This window comes from Rhinatrema bivittatum, chromosome 7 (genome assembly GCF_901001135.1).
Source record: "Rhinatrema bivittatum chromosome 7, aRhiBiv1.1, whole genome shotgun sequence".
Taxonomy (NCBI): domain Eukaryota; kingdom Metazoa; phylum Chordata; class Amphibia; order Gymnophiona; family Rhinatrematidae; genus Rhinatrema; species Rhinatrema bivittatum.
The window spans coordinates 61,049,297-61,065,890 of record NC_042621.1 but is presented as its reverse complement, the minus strand read 5'-3'; positions in this window follow the sequence as shown (position 1 = coordinate 61,065,890).

Here is a 16,594-nt window from a genome sequence, read left to right as displayed (position 1 = left end):
CCAGGGAGGGGTCTGGAATAATCCATGGTACTACAGGAAAGAAAATTAGCAGGTAAGGAATAATTTTCTTTTCCCTGTACGTACCAGGATCATTCCAGACTGTGGGATGTACCAAAGCTTCCCCATCATGGGTGGGTCGCGGACAGCCCTGCCCGTAAGACCCTGTCTCCAAGCTGACCGTGAGACGGCGCGCGAATGTCTAGACGATAATGTCTTGCGAAAGTGTGGAGAGACTTCCATGTGGCCACCCTACAGATTTCCTGAGAAGAAACTGCAGAACTTTCCGCCCACGACGTCGCTTGAGCGCGGAGAGAATGCGCCTTAACAGCTAAAGGTGGAGACTTACCCACTCCGATGTATGCGGCTATAATCGCTCCTTTCAGCCAGCGAGCGATTGATTGTTTGGATGCCATGCAACCCTTCCTGGGTCCCGACCAAACGACAAACAAATGATCGGAGAGTCGAAATTCATTAGTGACCTCCAAATAATGTATCAAAGAACATCGGACATCCAACCGACGCAGGTCAGAAGAATCAGAGGATAAAAATGACGGAAGCTCTATCGATTGGTTAAGATGGAAAGTCGAGACCACCTTCGGCAGAAAAGATGGAACTGTCCGCAGGGATACTCCCCCTGGCGTGAAACGAAGGTATGGCTCCCTACATGACAGAGCTTGTAGTTCAGAGATCCGACTTGCTGAGCTGATCGCCACCAGGAAGATGGTCTTAAGGGTGACGTCCTTGAGTGTGGCCGAAGTCAGAGGCTCAAAAGGCGGTGCACATAGAGCCCGGAGTACCAAATTGAGATTCCAAGAAGGACAAGGTGGTCTAATTGGAGGCTTCAAGTGTTTTACCCCCTTTAGAAAACGTAGGATATCTGGATGTGAGGCCAGAAGCTCCCTGTCATTACTACGTAGGAAGGCTCCCAACGCCGCCACCTGCACATGAAGAGAATTATAGGCAAGGCCGAAATCCAGACCAGCCTTGTCGAAGGAAAGCACATGTGTCATCGAGGCCTGCGTTGGTAGAATCGATTTTGACTCGCACCATTCCTCAAAAACCTTCCATACTCTGACATAAGTAACCGACGTGGATGTCTTCCTAGCTTTCAGGAGCGTGGAGATGACAGATTCTGGATATCCACGCCGTCTCAATTGACGCCTCTCAAAAGCCAAGCTGCAAGACAGAAGCGATCTGCCTCCTTGAAAAATATTGGTCCTTGGCGAAGAAGACGTGGCAGATGACTGAGCCGAAGAGGGCCGTCTACTGCCAGATTGAGAAGATCTGCAAACCATGGTCGATGAGGCAACTCTGGTGCAACTAGGATCTCAGGACCTTGATGCGTCTCTATCCGTCGGATAACCTTGCCCACTAGAGGCCACGGAGGAAAGACATACAGGAGACACTGTCGAGGCCAGTGAAGAACCAGCGCGTCGACTTCTTCCGCGCCACGCTCTCGCCTGCGGCTGAAGAACCGGGCGGCCTTTGCATTTGTCGCGGTTGCCATTAGATCCACATGGGGTCTCCCCCAACGCTGTACTATCCTTCGCATTGCGTCCTCCGAGAGTTCCCACTCTCCGGGATCCAGGTGTTGTCGACTGAGAAAATCTGCCTGAACGTTGTCCACGGCCGCTATGTGCGAAGCCACTAGCCGCTGTAAGTGTAGCTCCGCCCATGTCATCAACTCGGTCTCCAACGAGACTAGATGGCTTCTGGTGCCCCCCTGGCGATTGATGTACGCCACTGTGGTTGCATTGTCCGAAAGAATCTGAACCGCTCGACTGTGTACCAGTGGGTAGAACACCTGCAGCGCTAGACGGACTGCTCTGGTCTCCAGCTGATTGATGGGCCAAGTGGACTGTTCCATCGTCCATCGGCCTTGGAGAGACCTGTCCTGACAGACCGCCCCCCAGCCAGTGAGACTGGCATCCGTGGTGACGACCACCCAATCCGGGTTCTGTAGAGACACTCCCTGAGCTAATTGTTGAGGGTCCAGCCACCACTGTAAGCTGAGCAAGACAACATCCGGGATGGGTAGTACTGCTTGAAAATCTCTCGACACTGGGTGCCATCGCGAAAGCAGAGACCTCTGGAGAGGCCTGAGATGAGCGAAGGCCCACGGAACCAAATCGATTGTTGAGGCCATGGTTCCCAGTACCTGGAGATAATCCCAAGCCGTGGGAGCAACTAGTGCCATGAACCGTGTTACCTGAGCACGCAGAGCCCGAGCTCTGTCCGGGTGCAGAAATACCTTGGCTCGGCTGGTGTCGAAGTGTGCTCCCAGAAAATCCAGCGATTGGGACGGTATCAGTTTGCTCTTTGAGAAATTGACGATCCATCCCAGAAACTGAAGAAGCTGTACTACCCTGTCTACAGCACGGTAACCCTGCGTCCTCGACTTCGCCCGAATGAGCCAGTCATCTAGATAGGGATGTACAAGGATACCCTCCTTGCGGAGCGCCGCCGCTACCACTACCATGATCTTGGTGAAGACACGCGGAGCCGTCGCCAGACCAAAAGGGAGAGCACAAAACTGAAAATGCTGTCCCAAAATCTTGAAGCGTAAGAAGCGCTGATGATTGTGATGGATCGGGATGTGAAGGTATGCCTCTGTAAGGTCCAAAGAGGCCAAGAATTCTTCCGGATGCACGGCTGCTAACACTGAACGGAGCGTTTCCATACGAAAACGAGGAACTCTGAGACACTTGTTGACCGTCTTGAGATCTAGGATAGGTCGAAAAGTGCCCTCTTTCTTGGGAACCACGAAGTAGATTGAATAATGACCTTTTCCCAGTTCGGAGGCCGCTACCGGTACTATCGCCCCCAGCTGTAGCAGACGATCAAGAGTCTGTCGGACTGCTAATTGTTTGAGACGGGAACCGCAAGGAGAAAACAGAAAACGATCTCGGGGTTCGTGTACAAAATCTAATAAGTAGCCTTGTCTTAAGATGTCTAGCACCTATTGATCCAACGAAATTTGGGCCCACTCCTTGTAAAAGAGAGTAAGGTGACCCCCCAGGTGGGGGATCCCCTCTTGGGTCCTTCTGGCATCATTGTGAAGCCTTCGAGGAAGGACCTGCCCCTTGAGTATCCTTACCGTGGCAGTGCCCTCGAAAGGACCGGTTCCAGGTGTGTGACCTTGTAGAAGGAGCCTGAGGTGTCTGCTGTCTAGTAGGACGCGACCTCCGTTGATTCCGGTACCTATTTCTGGAGGAATAAAAAGATCTAGAAGAACGTGGATGATCTTCTGGTAGCTTGTGCACCGCATTCTCATTAAGAGATTTGATGATCTGATCCAAATCTTCCCCAAATAGGCACCTACCCTTGAAAGGAAGGGAACTCAGGCGCGTCTTAGACGAAGCATCTGCCGCCCAATTGCGTAGCCACAAAAGACGACGAGCGGACACCGCCGCCACCATGGAACGAGCGAGGACCCTTAACAGATCATAAAAAGCATCAGCTCCATAGGCAACCACCGCTTCAAGTCTATCAGCCTGAATAGTCTCTGCCTGTGGCAAAGATTGGGAAGTGAGAAGCTGTTGTACCCAACGCAGAGCTGCTCGCTGTGCTAGGGAACTGCAGATAGCAGCCCTCATCCCCAACGCTGAGACTTCGAAGATACGCTTGAGGTAAACCTCGAGCTTGCGATCCTGGACATCCTTCAACGCCGTCCCGCCCGTGACCGGGATGGTAGTATGTTTCGTGACCGCGGATACCGCTGAATCAACAGCAGGAACCTTAGGAATCTCCAAGAAATCAGTGGGGAGAGGGTATAACTTTTCCATGGCTCGACCGACTCGAAGATTGGCCTCAGGAGTATCCCACTCCCTTGAAATCAATTGCAAGATGTTGTGATGCGTGGGAAAAGCTTTCGCTAGAGGTCGTAAGCCCGCTAGGAGAGGATCCCCTTTCTTAATCTTCGGATCCTGAGCCACAGGATCCAGAGGAGGGTCAATGTCCATTTCCTGGGGGATGAGATCATCCAATTCCGCTGCTTGAAAAATACGGAGGACCCTCGGGTCATCACCTTCTACCTGGGCCGCCAGGGAGGGATCATCCGCATCTGGATCTTGCCATGGATCCCCCGACGGTTGTTGCAGCGGTAAAGGAACCACCAGGGGGGGGGGCTGAGTGGACCCTGCACCCCCTGTGGGCAAAGAAGCCCTCCCTAAGGGAGGGTCTGCCGTCAAAGCTGTGTCAAGCAGGCCAGTTTGGGGGGAGGGGGACCCCAAATTCCAAGATTCGGATCCCTGCTCTGTAAAAATGCCTTGTGCATTAAAAGAATGAATTCTGGCGAAAAAGCGGGAAGTGCTGATGAGGGGCCCCCCGAGACATCGTCCCCTTGCCTACCCTGGTCCGTTGCGCTCCGAAACTCCATACTGTTAGAGGAAACCTGGAGAGGAGCGTCAACGTCCTCCTCAGAGAGAGCTGCCTCCGAGTCAGCTGAGAAAATGGCCGCCGTTCCTGCGCTGAGGGGAAACGGGGCATGCCGCTTCCTGCCAGCGCGGTCCAACTCTCCTCCAAGCTGCCTACCAGGTAAGCCATACTCCCCCTCAGGAAAAGCTGAAGAAAATCCCTCTGAGGTCTGCTGAAGCCCGTGCCGAGCTCTGGTGCCTTTCGGCGATTTTTGCATCGCGGCGGGAGGGAGGGGGAGGGGCGGCTGCGGCGCGCAGCAACAACTGAAGCGGCGAATTAATAAAACTCTTCGGCCTCCAGACCCCTCACCGTCCCCAAGAGACCGTCGGGGAAAAACGCTGTCCCGACGGTGAGCAGCTCCGGGGAATGGGTCGTCGCAGAGCTGCAGGGCGGGATCTCCAATCACTCCCTGAAAGGGAGGAGGGGAAAAGGAAAACTCCGGGGCTAGGGGGAGCGGTCGGCACTACAGACTTTCACCCCTCAAATTCCTGTTCCTACCAACGACTGTAAATGAAATAAAAATAACACTTACCACACTCTAGCCAGGCAAGGAAGAGGAAAAAAACAAAGAGATAGGAAGAGAGAAATAAAGTGACAGGCAAAAAACACAGCCTGTCAGCAAGTTCCTGACTGGAAAACAGTGTCTCTCTTTGAACGGAGTGGTCCTGTCAGAACACTACAGAACCTATCCCTTAGAAGAAAACCTTTATCTAATATTATTTAATTGATTCCTCAAAGAGAAAATAAAACTAGAAAAGTGCTGGGGACCACCGTGTCCCCTGCTCAATCTGCTGGAGTTAGAACTATACTGAGGATTGAGGCGAGGGAGGCGTGGCTATATAGGTCCTCCCCTGGGAATTTTTGGTTCTAACGCCATCTGCTGGACAGGGAACATAACCCACAGTCTGGAATGATCCTGGTACGTACAGGGAATGCCACATATTTTAAAATGTAATTCCGTGAGAGCCATACTAACTACAAACCCCCACCCTCCTGACTCCCCCAAGACCTACCAAATTAATTTACTACAAGCCCCTACTCTCCTGACGCCCCCAAGACCTGCCAAATTAATTTACTACAACCCCCCCCCCCCCAAGACCTGCCAAAAGTCCCTGGTGATCCAGCGGGGGTCCAGGGCTCGCAGACAAATCTTTAATAAAAAAGTAAAAATCTAACAAAACCCCCCACCCTCCTGATGCCCCCCAAGACCTGCCAAAAGTCCCTGGTGGTCCAGCAGGGGTCCGGGAGTGATCTCCTGGACTTGGGCTGTCGGCTGCCAGTAGTCAAAATGGCGCCGACGGCCCTTTGCCTTCACTATGTCACTGGGGTCGACCAATGGCGGCGGTAGCCCCTGTGACATAGTAAGGGCAAAGGGCTGTTGGCGCCATTTTGACTACTGGCAGCCGACAGCCCAAGTCCAGGAGATCGCTCCCGGACCGCTCCTGGACCCCCGCTGGACCACCAGGGACTTTTGGCAGGTCTTGGGGGAGGGGGGCATCAGGAGGGTGGGGGATTTTGTTAGATTTTTACTTTTTTATTAAAGATTTGTCTGTGAGCCAGATGCAGCCATCAAAAGAGCCATAGGTTCCTGACCCCTGGCCTAAGCCATTCCCTCACAGAAGACACTGCAGAAAATTTAGTAAAACAAGAACTTTTACTGCTAGGAGGGTCTCTGAAGAAATAGCTATAGAGCAACAGGCAGCACAGTCAGCAGATAGCGAGATCCAATAACAAGCCAGAGGTCAGGGCAGGCGGCATACAGGTTCACAGCAAAGGTCGAGTCTAGGAGGTAATCAGGAGGGTCAGAAAACAAGCCAAGGTAAAACAAAAAAGTCAAGCCAAGGAAGACAGTGTGAGACAAGGGCAAGAACAGTGACAAACTACAACAGAGAGGACCAGGACTGGACAGGGGAGACAGGCAGGAACACGAGTGAAGAGAAATGCAGGGATAAGAAACATGCACTGAGGAGCAGATCACTCAGAAGATCTGTTGCCGAGGCAAGGACAGCAGGGCTGAGCAAGTCAAATAGTCAGATGGCCGGTTCCTGCCTAGATGCGTATATTATGCACATACTTGGGCATGGACACGTGCATACCTAAGGCATCCACCACCAGATCGATGCTGTATGCACATTTTTATGCATTTAAACAGCAGTGTTCTGCCATGAAGACAGCATGGGATGTCGGTAAGTCAGACAGCTGGGAGGGAGCAGCTGGGGACTGAGTTCTAACATAATGTGAACGGTCTGTGAACTGACGTCTGTGTAATCCCAATGACACAACGGTGGTCTGGTGCTCTGTACCCTGCAATCTCTGAGTCCAAAATGGCACTGAAAAAAAGATTCCTGCATTAGATCTGTCAGATGTGAGGACCCTGTAAACTTCCCCCAAAGCAGGCTGTATAGCTGAAACACGGGTGTTGGGATGTTTTGATTTTGGATCGTTTTGAGTGACATTTGGACTCAGATTGCAGGGTACCAGAACACAGTTGTGTCATTGGGATTACACAGTAGTCGGCTCACAGACCATTCACAAGATAAGATGTCTCTTCATTTTTCGAATTACGTTTTGATTTATTCCTAAAGACATCGTAACATGGATGATTAAACCAAGTAGCGCCTTGTCACTTGAAGTGTCTGGTGACAGTGAAAGTTGATGCACCTGGATATATGACACCTCTCTGCTACAATTTTTAATTGTTAATTTTAGGGGTGTGTTTGCAGTGTTTTTGTGATAAAGACCGTTCTGTATTTGAAATCCATAAATTATATTGAAAAAAGTCAGAGCCAGGTTTGTTTAGCAGGAATGCAGACGGGCAGGACTTTTGCAGGTAGCGAATGCTCTCTTTGGCTATTAATCCTCAGAGAATTCACTAACACAAAACCTGTCCAGTGCAGATTACTGCTATTTTGTCCTGAAATGTTCAGTATAATTATGGAATAAGATGTGTATTGTTTATTTTTTACCCTCATGAAAGATATAGGTTTCATCCCCTTCATGCATCCCACTCTCAGGCCAAGGACTGCAGAGATCCTTCCACCCCTGCCCCATACCTCCCAACAAACATTGCATGTGGTCCTCAAAACCAGGTAAAGTGCTGTTATTACAGCTCCAAGACACCAAGGGAATGTCAGTGAGACAAAATCTCACAGGATCTTTCAGGAAAAATATACAAACATAGCTCAGACAAAAAACATGTTCATAGCAAAACTGGAGTAGGCACGTTTTGCAGGACTAAAATAACACATTTTATATTGAAAAGGTTATTTTTCTGCATCTTTATATTTTTAAATTAAGTTTAACAAATATCAAACCTATCAGTAAGAAAAATCTATACAAAGTTTAAGTTTCAGTGCAGTTACTCCATGACACTTCTCAGAATTAACTGAAGGTGGAAGGCACATTCCAATATCCTTCAAATGCACAGTCAGGAAATGTTGCAGTGTGGAACGGCTCTCTGGTCAGGCCCAGGGAGCACCTGCCCCCAGGGGGCGGAGCACAGGAGGAGACAGATGCTAGAAGGAGCTTCACCACTAGAAGCCCGTGGCCCCCCCAGGTGGAGACCTTGGGGACCCGGGTCGCTTGGACTTAGGCGGGCCTCGCAGGATCTCCCAGAAAGGAAGTGTAGGTGTGCCCACCAGTAACAAGGGTGCATGGTCAGTCACTTGACTGCAGTTCTGGAGGATCAAGGAAGGCCAGTACAGCATAGGCGATGACAAGGCAAGGGACAGAGCCAGAATCAAGGAGGCGTGGTCAAAGACAGCCAGGGTCAGGTTCCAAGAATCAATCAGAGGGAAGTCAGCCAAAGCAGGAGTCAGATTCCAGAGGTCAGATGAGGTCAAGCAGGCAGGCAAAGGTCAGGATCCAGGCAGTGATCAGAATGGTCAAGGAAGCAGGCAGAGGTCAATACCAGAGAGTCAGTCTGAAAAGGTACTACCTGGGGAGACAGGAACAGAAGGACGCTGGAACAAGAATGTGAAATGCTGAGGCAAACTAGTACACATACAGTGCCGACCCAATTGCCAAGGAAGTGCAGGCAGGAACTTCCTTAAGTAGTACATTCAATCAGGGCGCGCCGCGGAGCTAGGAGCCACCCCTGGCCCTACAAGGGACCAGGCGGTCTGTGCATGTGCGTGTAGGAGCGTGGCCAATGCCACCGAGGACGCCGAACTCCGGCGTGAGGCCTGGTGCGCAGTGGAAGGCCTGGCGATCGCCGCCGCAGGACGCAGAGGCCTGGAGGAGCTCACAGCTGCTGCTGGGGAGGTCGATCCATGACCTGCAGAGGAGCTAGCAAGGTGAGCAGGCCCGTGCATGGACTGGGCGCGCAACAGTTCTCCCCCTTCTAGGCCTCCCTCTATGCGACCGTGGCTTTTCAGGATGAGCCTACGAATTCTCCTCGGCCCCATAACCCTCCCAGGATAAGAGGTATTCCCATCTACCTCGACGCAGAGGACCTCTCTTACCTGGAACATGGTATCAGGTTCGGCGGAGACCAGCGGTGGCGAGGGATCTCTGCGAAAGGGCCAGGAGAGGACCAATGGCTTCAGAAGGGAGACATGGAATGTGTTGTGGATGCCCATGGTACGAAGTAGTTGAAGTTGGGAAGATACTGCTCCCACTCTCCAGAGGACTGGAACCAGGCCGATGAACGTGGGAGCCAGGCAATGATTAGGGAGTCTCAACCTTATGTGTCGGGTGCTTAACCACACCTTCTGTCCAGGACGGAAGAGTGGAGTGGGATGTCTGTAGGCATCAGAAGTGTGCTTGGAGGCCTGATTGAGGCGTTCTTTAACTTGATTCCACACCTGATGAATGGTGTGGGCATGAATTGCGCAGCTGGAGAAGGAACAGTAAGCGGAACTGCTAGTGGTAGCTGAGGTTGTCGCCCAAATACCACGGAAAACGGTGATACATCAGTGGCAGCAGCGACATGGGTATTATGCGACAACTCAGCCCAAGGTAATAAGTCGGACCAGTTGTCCTGCTGGTCATTCACGTAGGAACGAAGAAATGTTTTCAAGGTCCGATTGGTCTTTTCAGCTTGACCGTTGGCCTGTGGGTGATAGGCCGATGTGAAATTCAAGACGATGTTGAGCATTTTACATAGAGAGCGCCAGTATCTTGCGGCGAACTGGGGTCCTCGGTTGGATATGATTTCCTTTGGGAGTCCACGGAGACGAAAGTTATGTTTTAAAAACAACTTGACCAACTCTGGAGCCAATGGAAGGCCTGGCAGGGGAATGAAGTGACCCATTTTTAAAAAAACGGTCAATGATGACCCAGATCATGGTATTGTTCTGTGACGGAGGCAGGTCCGTAACGAAGTCCATCGGGATGCTGGACCATGGCTCAGTGGGTGCAGGAAGCGGTTGGAATAGGCCCAAAGGCCATCCGGTAGGTGGTTTTTGTTGGGCACAGACAGGAATGAATCAACATAGTTACGGGATCTTGCACCATGTTGGGCCACCAGTAATATCTCTGCAACATTGAGGGTCCTGGTATGACCCGGGTGTTCTGCCAACTTGCAATCATGAGCCCATTTCAGAACTCGTTCACATAATTCCTTGGCCTAGCCACACTCACCCTAACCCTTATCAATGCACAATCCATCCTCAAAAAAGCACCCATCATCCACGACCTGCTTACAGATGACAATCCTGACCTATGTGCGATTACTGAATCATGGCTCAAAGAATCAGACCATGTCTACCTCAACCAGCTCCCCGAACACCTATACGACATATTCTCCATCCCAAGACCCAAAAAGAGAGGTGACGGGTTACTCCTAGCCGCAAAAAAGCACCTTAACCTCAAACGCCAACCCCACTGCCCCCCCCCCCCCCCCCAAGACTAGAAATCGGGCTTTTCAAATCACCTGCCCTACAGATATGCCTCATCTACGCCCCTCCCAACCTTCTCGAACATGACTCTTCCCCCCTCATTGAATTTATTGTAGATAACCTCAAATCAGACATCCCTACAGTCATACTTGGAGACTTTAACCTCCATGTGGACTCCTTCCCCCGCACTCCTGCCTGCGAAACCCTTCTAACCACTTTCGAAGCCCTAGGCTTCAGACAGCTCATGGCCTCCCCCACTCACAAGGCAGGTCATACCCTCGACCTCCTCTTTATCAACTCCCACCTTTCGGCACCTAACATTCCTATAGCCACCCCTATACCCTGGTCCGACCACTACATCATCAATGCCCAAATCTGTCTCAATTCCCCCTCCCTGATCCCACAAACCCAGAAAAAAACTATCCCCTTTCGGAAATCCTGCTCATCTGAAGTCATGACCACAGCACTAGACGAGGCTGTAAAGAACCTCGACTTGTCAGACCCAGATGCAGCCCTATACTCTTGGAATCATATCACCAAATCTATAGCCAATGACCTCTGCCCCATGATACACAAAGAAATCCCCCTCCTACAGAACAAAAAAAACCCCTGGTACACTAACGAACTACAAAAATTAAAGCAGGACCTTAGGTCAAAAGAACGCCTGTGGCGCCGCCAACCCTCCCCCCAACACAAAGCAGTGTATAAACAATCACTGCACGGCTACCGACAAGCCACCATTAATGCCAAAAGGGACTTCCATGCATCAAAAATTCACGACCTACAATTCAACACCAACGCCCTCTTTTCTTACGTCGCAGATCTCACTAAGACCCCCCACCCCACCACCCCCGAAGAACACCCCAAGGAAAAGTGCGAGGAGCTGGCAAAATATTTCCAACACAAAATATCCAGCATCCTCCTACGCTTTCCCCCTAACCCCACGACCAACTCCTCCCTCCCAACTCACAGTAGCACCAGCTTCAAATCTTTTGACCTCACATCTACCCTTGAAATTGAGACCATCCTCAAAAAGATGAAACCCGCTACACATTTCGCAGACTCTATCCCCTCCAAAACCCTCCTCTCCATTCCCACCACCATCGCCAAACCCTTATCTAACTTCATTAATTGCTCCCTCACCTTCGGCAAAGTCCCAGATCCATATCCCCTCAAACTTGCTGTTGTGAAGCCACTCCTAAAAAAAAACCTCCCTTGACCCCTCTGATCCTGCAAGCTACAGGCCCATCTCCAACCTCCCTTTCCTGGCAAAAGTCCTGGAGAAAGCAGTCAATACTCAGCTCTCTGACTACATCGAGGAACACAACCTTCTGCACCCATCTCAATTTGGATTCAGGAAAGGCCGTAACACAGAGAATCTCCTTTTAGCTATCACTGACACCATACTCATCGGTCTAGACCAAGGTAACTCGTTCCTTCTTGCTTTACTAGATATATCGGCAGCCTTCAACACTGTCAATCATCAAATCCTTCTTGCCCGCTTGGCAGAGATAGGCATTGCCGACACAGCACTAGACTGGTTTGCCTCTTACCTCACAAACAGAGAATACCTTATAGAACTTGGTAACTTTGAATCTGCTCACGTTCCCCTCATGCAAGGCGTCCCCCAGGGCTCTTCCCTTTCCTCCACCCTTTTCAATATCTACCTCCTCCCCCTCTGCAACCTACTCTCTGACCTAGGTCTGGACTTTTTCTTATATGCTGACGATGTGCAAATTCTCATCCCTATTCAAAAAACCCTCAATGAAACCATCCGCTTCTGGGAATCCTGCCTAGTCGCCATCAACTCCCTATTAACTAACCTACACCTTGCACTTAATGCAACCAAAACCGAATTACTCCTTATATCCAAGCAACCTCTACATGCCTCCTCCTCTACATCAACCCCCTCCACCCTCACCCACGCCCTACCCCCCTCTGTAAGAGACCTGGGAGTCACCCTTGACCAACACCTCAACTTCAAGCCACACATCAAGTCCCTGCTTAAAGCAGGTTTCTACAAACTCCAGATCCTAAAAAAAACTCAGACCACTACTCCATACACAAGACTTCCGTCTAGTCCTACAGTCCACCATATTTTCCAAAGTGGACTATTGCAATGCCCTATTGCTAGGCCTCCCGTACTCCACCATCAAACCACTACAAACTTTACAGAACGTCATGGCAAGAATCCTAACTAACACACGCAAAAGAGAGCATATTACACCCATCCTTGTAGACCTACATTGGCTGCCCATCCAATTCCGCTCTCAATATAAAACCCTAACCATACTTCACAACACTCTCTACAAAAGCAACTCCGCCTGGCTCAAGAAAATGCCTCACTTTCACAGTTCCCGTCGCCCCACAAGATCCTCCGATACAGGCACCCTCACACCCCCCCCCCCCTAAAGACAGCACATCTCTCCACCACCAGGGAAAGAGCCTTCACCATCGCAGGCCCTGCCCTCTGGAACTCCCTCCCGACACACCTCCGTCTTGAACCCTCCCTGTCCAATTTCAAAAAAGGCATCAAGACCTGGCTTTTCAGACAGGCCTACCCTGAAACCAACCCCCCGTAGACATTTCCCCCTGAAGCCAACTCCCCCCTCCCACCGCAATCCCTGCTTGCCCCCTTGGATTTATCTTTATCATGCCGCCTGAAATTGTTCTGACGTAAGTTAATTGTATTCGCACACTGCTGTAAATAAGTTACTATGTATAGAATGTATAATGTAAATAAGTTATAATGTATAACCCTATCTAAGTCATCACACCTCTGCAGTTCTTCTGCTGTAAATACCTCCTCCTGTAAATACCTCCACCATATCAATGGCTACGTTCCTCTACATCCCAGCTGCTATCCTTTCCTCCTCTTTCTTCATCCCTCCACTCCCGCCCCCTTTTTTCTAGCCTGCTCCCACACTTGCGCCCTGTTTTTTGTAACTTTCCTCCTTTCGCAAGTTTTACTGTAAACCGGCGTGATGTGCCCGCACGAACACCGGTATATTAAAAGCTGTTAAATAAATAAAATAAATAAATAAATAATCTACGTGGAACGACTTTTCCCAGTTGGAACTGTAGTGGTCACGGCAAGAAATACGCATGCAGGGTCTATGATATGCCTGGGAACATCAGGAGCGTCCTCTGGTTTGAAAGATCTTGATAGTGCATCAGCACGAAGGTTCTTAGAAGCCGGGCGATAACGCAGTTCGAAATTGAACCGTTTGAAGAAGAGTGCCCATCAGGCTTGTCTAGGGTTCAAGAGTTGAGCTTCTTTGAGGTGCTCAAGGTTCTTGTGATTGGTGAAAATGACTAATTTATGTTGTGTCCCTTCCAACCAGGGGCGCCACTCTTGCAGCGCCAGCTTGACAGCTAGACGTTCTCAGTCACTGACAGTGTAGTTCTGTTCTGTGGGAGAGAACTTGGGCGAGTAGAATGAACAGGGTATCAGTTTACCCTTTGGAGAAAACTGGCTTAAGACCGCCCCAGCTCCAATTGCAGAGGCGTCGATATCTATGATGAATGGGCATCTAGGGTCTGGGTGCTGAAGACAAGGACAAGAGCAGAATGCTTCTTTTAGCATCTGAAAGGCAGCTTGTGCTTTGGGGGTCCACACACGGGTGTTAGCCCCTTTGTTGGTCATGGTGATGAGCGAAGCAGCTAGAGTAGAATAATTGGCAATGAAGCTTCTATAATAGCTAGTAAAACCAAGGAAGCGATGTAAGGCCCAAAGGCCAACTGGCTGAGCCCAGTTTTGGAGGCCCTGGAGTTTCTCTGGATCCATGGTGAATCCTTGATCAGATATGGTGTACCCTAGGAAGGGTAGACTGTTTCGCTCAAAGAGGCATTTTTCTAATTTGGCATAGAAATGGTTTTCTCTTAGATGTTGAAGTACAATCTTAACATGATCTCGGTGGGATTAGAGGTCCTTGGAAGAGATCAAGATGTCGTCTACGTACACGACTATGAAGGAGTACAAAAGGTCTCAGAGGATTTCGTTCAAGAGGCATTGAAAGACCACTGGGGCATTACAAAGACCAAAGGGCATCATGGTATATTCATAGTGACCATCCCTCGTGTTGAATGCAGTCTTCCAGATATCTTCCAGTTGGATGCGTACCAGATTGTATGCACCCTCAGATCCAACTTGGTAAAGATCCGAGCCCCTTGGAGGTGGTCAAACAGCTCACTGATAAGGAGCAATGGGTTATGGCGTTGAGCCCTCTAATCAATACAAAGGCATAATCCACCGTCCTAAATCTTGACAAAGAAAAAGCCCGCTCTGGCGGGAGAGTCGGTGGGTCTAATGAACCTTTTTTCTAAGTTCTCATTGATATACTCAGACATGGCTAATATTTCTGGATGAGACAAGGGATAAGTTCTGCCCTTGGGTGGCGTCGTGCCAGGCAGATGTTCTATGGGGAAATTCAGCTTGCATAGTGGAGGTAACGTGTCTGCCTTCTGCTGCGAGAAGACGTCTTCAAACTCTGCATACTGGGTAGGCAACCCAGATAGGGTGGTGGACTTCAAGATGGTTACTGCTGGAGATACTTGACGTAGGCATGTCTTCTGTCATTTGGAACCCCACTGCACCAACTTCAGGGAATGCCAATTAAACTGAGGTTCGTGGACCTGGAGCCAGGGCAGCCCCAGGACGACTGGATGTGTGGATCATTTTAACACAGAGGAAAACTCCTCCTCGTGGAGAGTACCCACGGTAAGATGAATGGCCACTGTTCGATGGGTGATGAGCCCTGGAAGATGTTCTCCCTAAATAGAGGCAATATGAAGGCTCACTTCTAGTGGCTGGAGAGGAATGTTCAGAAGCTTGATGATGTCAACCATGATGAAGCTGCCATTCACCCCTGTATCAATGAGGGCAGTGGTGGCGAAGGAGTGGGCCTCGATGCCCAGAGTTACTGGAAGCAGAAGTTGGGGGCTGGTGACAGCAGCACCCAAGCTCGGGACCCCAGCCAGGCTCAGGTGTTGCAGTTTTCCAGACGGACCGGACAAGACTGCTAAAGATGTCCAGAGGTGCCACAGAAAAGGCAAAGACCTTCCTTCATCTGACTAAGGCGTTCAGTCGGAGACAGTCGCCCACAGTTCACCTCCATGGGTTCTACAGCAGGAGGAGGTGGTGGTGATGGAATCTTGGCTGGAAGACTCAACATGCATGGGACATGGTGTAGGAGAGCGAGAGGCCTTTACTTCTAGGCGCCGTTGCTGGAATAGATGGTCGATTTTCCCAGTGAGGGAGATCAGGTCCTCTAGAGATGTGGGAGTCTCATGGATGGAGAGTTAATCTTTGAGTGCGCTGAGAGACCATCTAGGAAGATGGCTTGCAGACAATTCTCTTGCCACCCAAGCTCGGTAGCCAGGGTCCTGAATTCCACCATGTATTCAGAGAGGATCCTTGACCCTTGACGGAGGTGGAGTAGATTATGGCTGGCTACAGCTTGGCGGCCTAGGTCTCCAAAGGTCTGCTTGAAGAGAACAATGAATTCGATAACTTGGAGAGCAGGGGATTGGAGTGTTCCCACAACGGAGAAGCCTGTGCAAGAGCCTTCCCCTCTAGGCGGGAAAGGATGAAAGTCACTTTAGTTGTTTCCTTCAGAAACAAGGAGAGCTGCATGCAAATTGCTTGAAGCACTGGTTGAGGAAGCCACAACAGAGGCGTGGGTCCCCATTGTATCGTGGAGGTGCTGGGAGTGCCAAGGATGCTTTGGGCAGCATAGAGGCCAACAGGCCTATGAGATTGGCCTGAGCTGTATCTCGCAACTGGGAACAAAGCTCTTCAACTGAAGAGGTGAGCGATTCCAAGGCTCGGTGTTGTTCATGGATTGTTGTGGCCAAACCAGTAGGGCCCTGGAGGCAGGAGACTCCACTGAGTCCATTGCCTTGGCAACCTGTTGCGCTTGGAGGTGGACCCTTGTCCTGGAGCACTGTAGAATGGCTCCCTGGTTGGGCCTAGGGAGAACCTGCCCACAGGGGGCGGAGCACAGGAAGAGACAGAGGCTAGAAGGAGCTTCACCACTGGAAGCCCATGGTCCCCCAGGCGGAGCCCTTGGGGACCTGGGCCATTTGGACTTAGGTGGGCCTCGCAGGGTCTCCCAGAAAGGAAGTGTAGAGGTGTGCCTACCAGTAGCAGGCCTGGAGGATCAAGGAAGGTCAGTACAGTGTAGGCGATGACAAGGCAAGGGACAGAGCCAGAATCAATGAGGCGTGGTGAAAGGCAGTTGGGGTCAGGTTCCAAGAATCAGTCCAAGGGAAGTCAGCCAAAGCAGGAGTTAGATACCAGGAATCAGTCCGAGAGTAGTCAATGAAGCAGGGGTCAG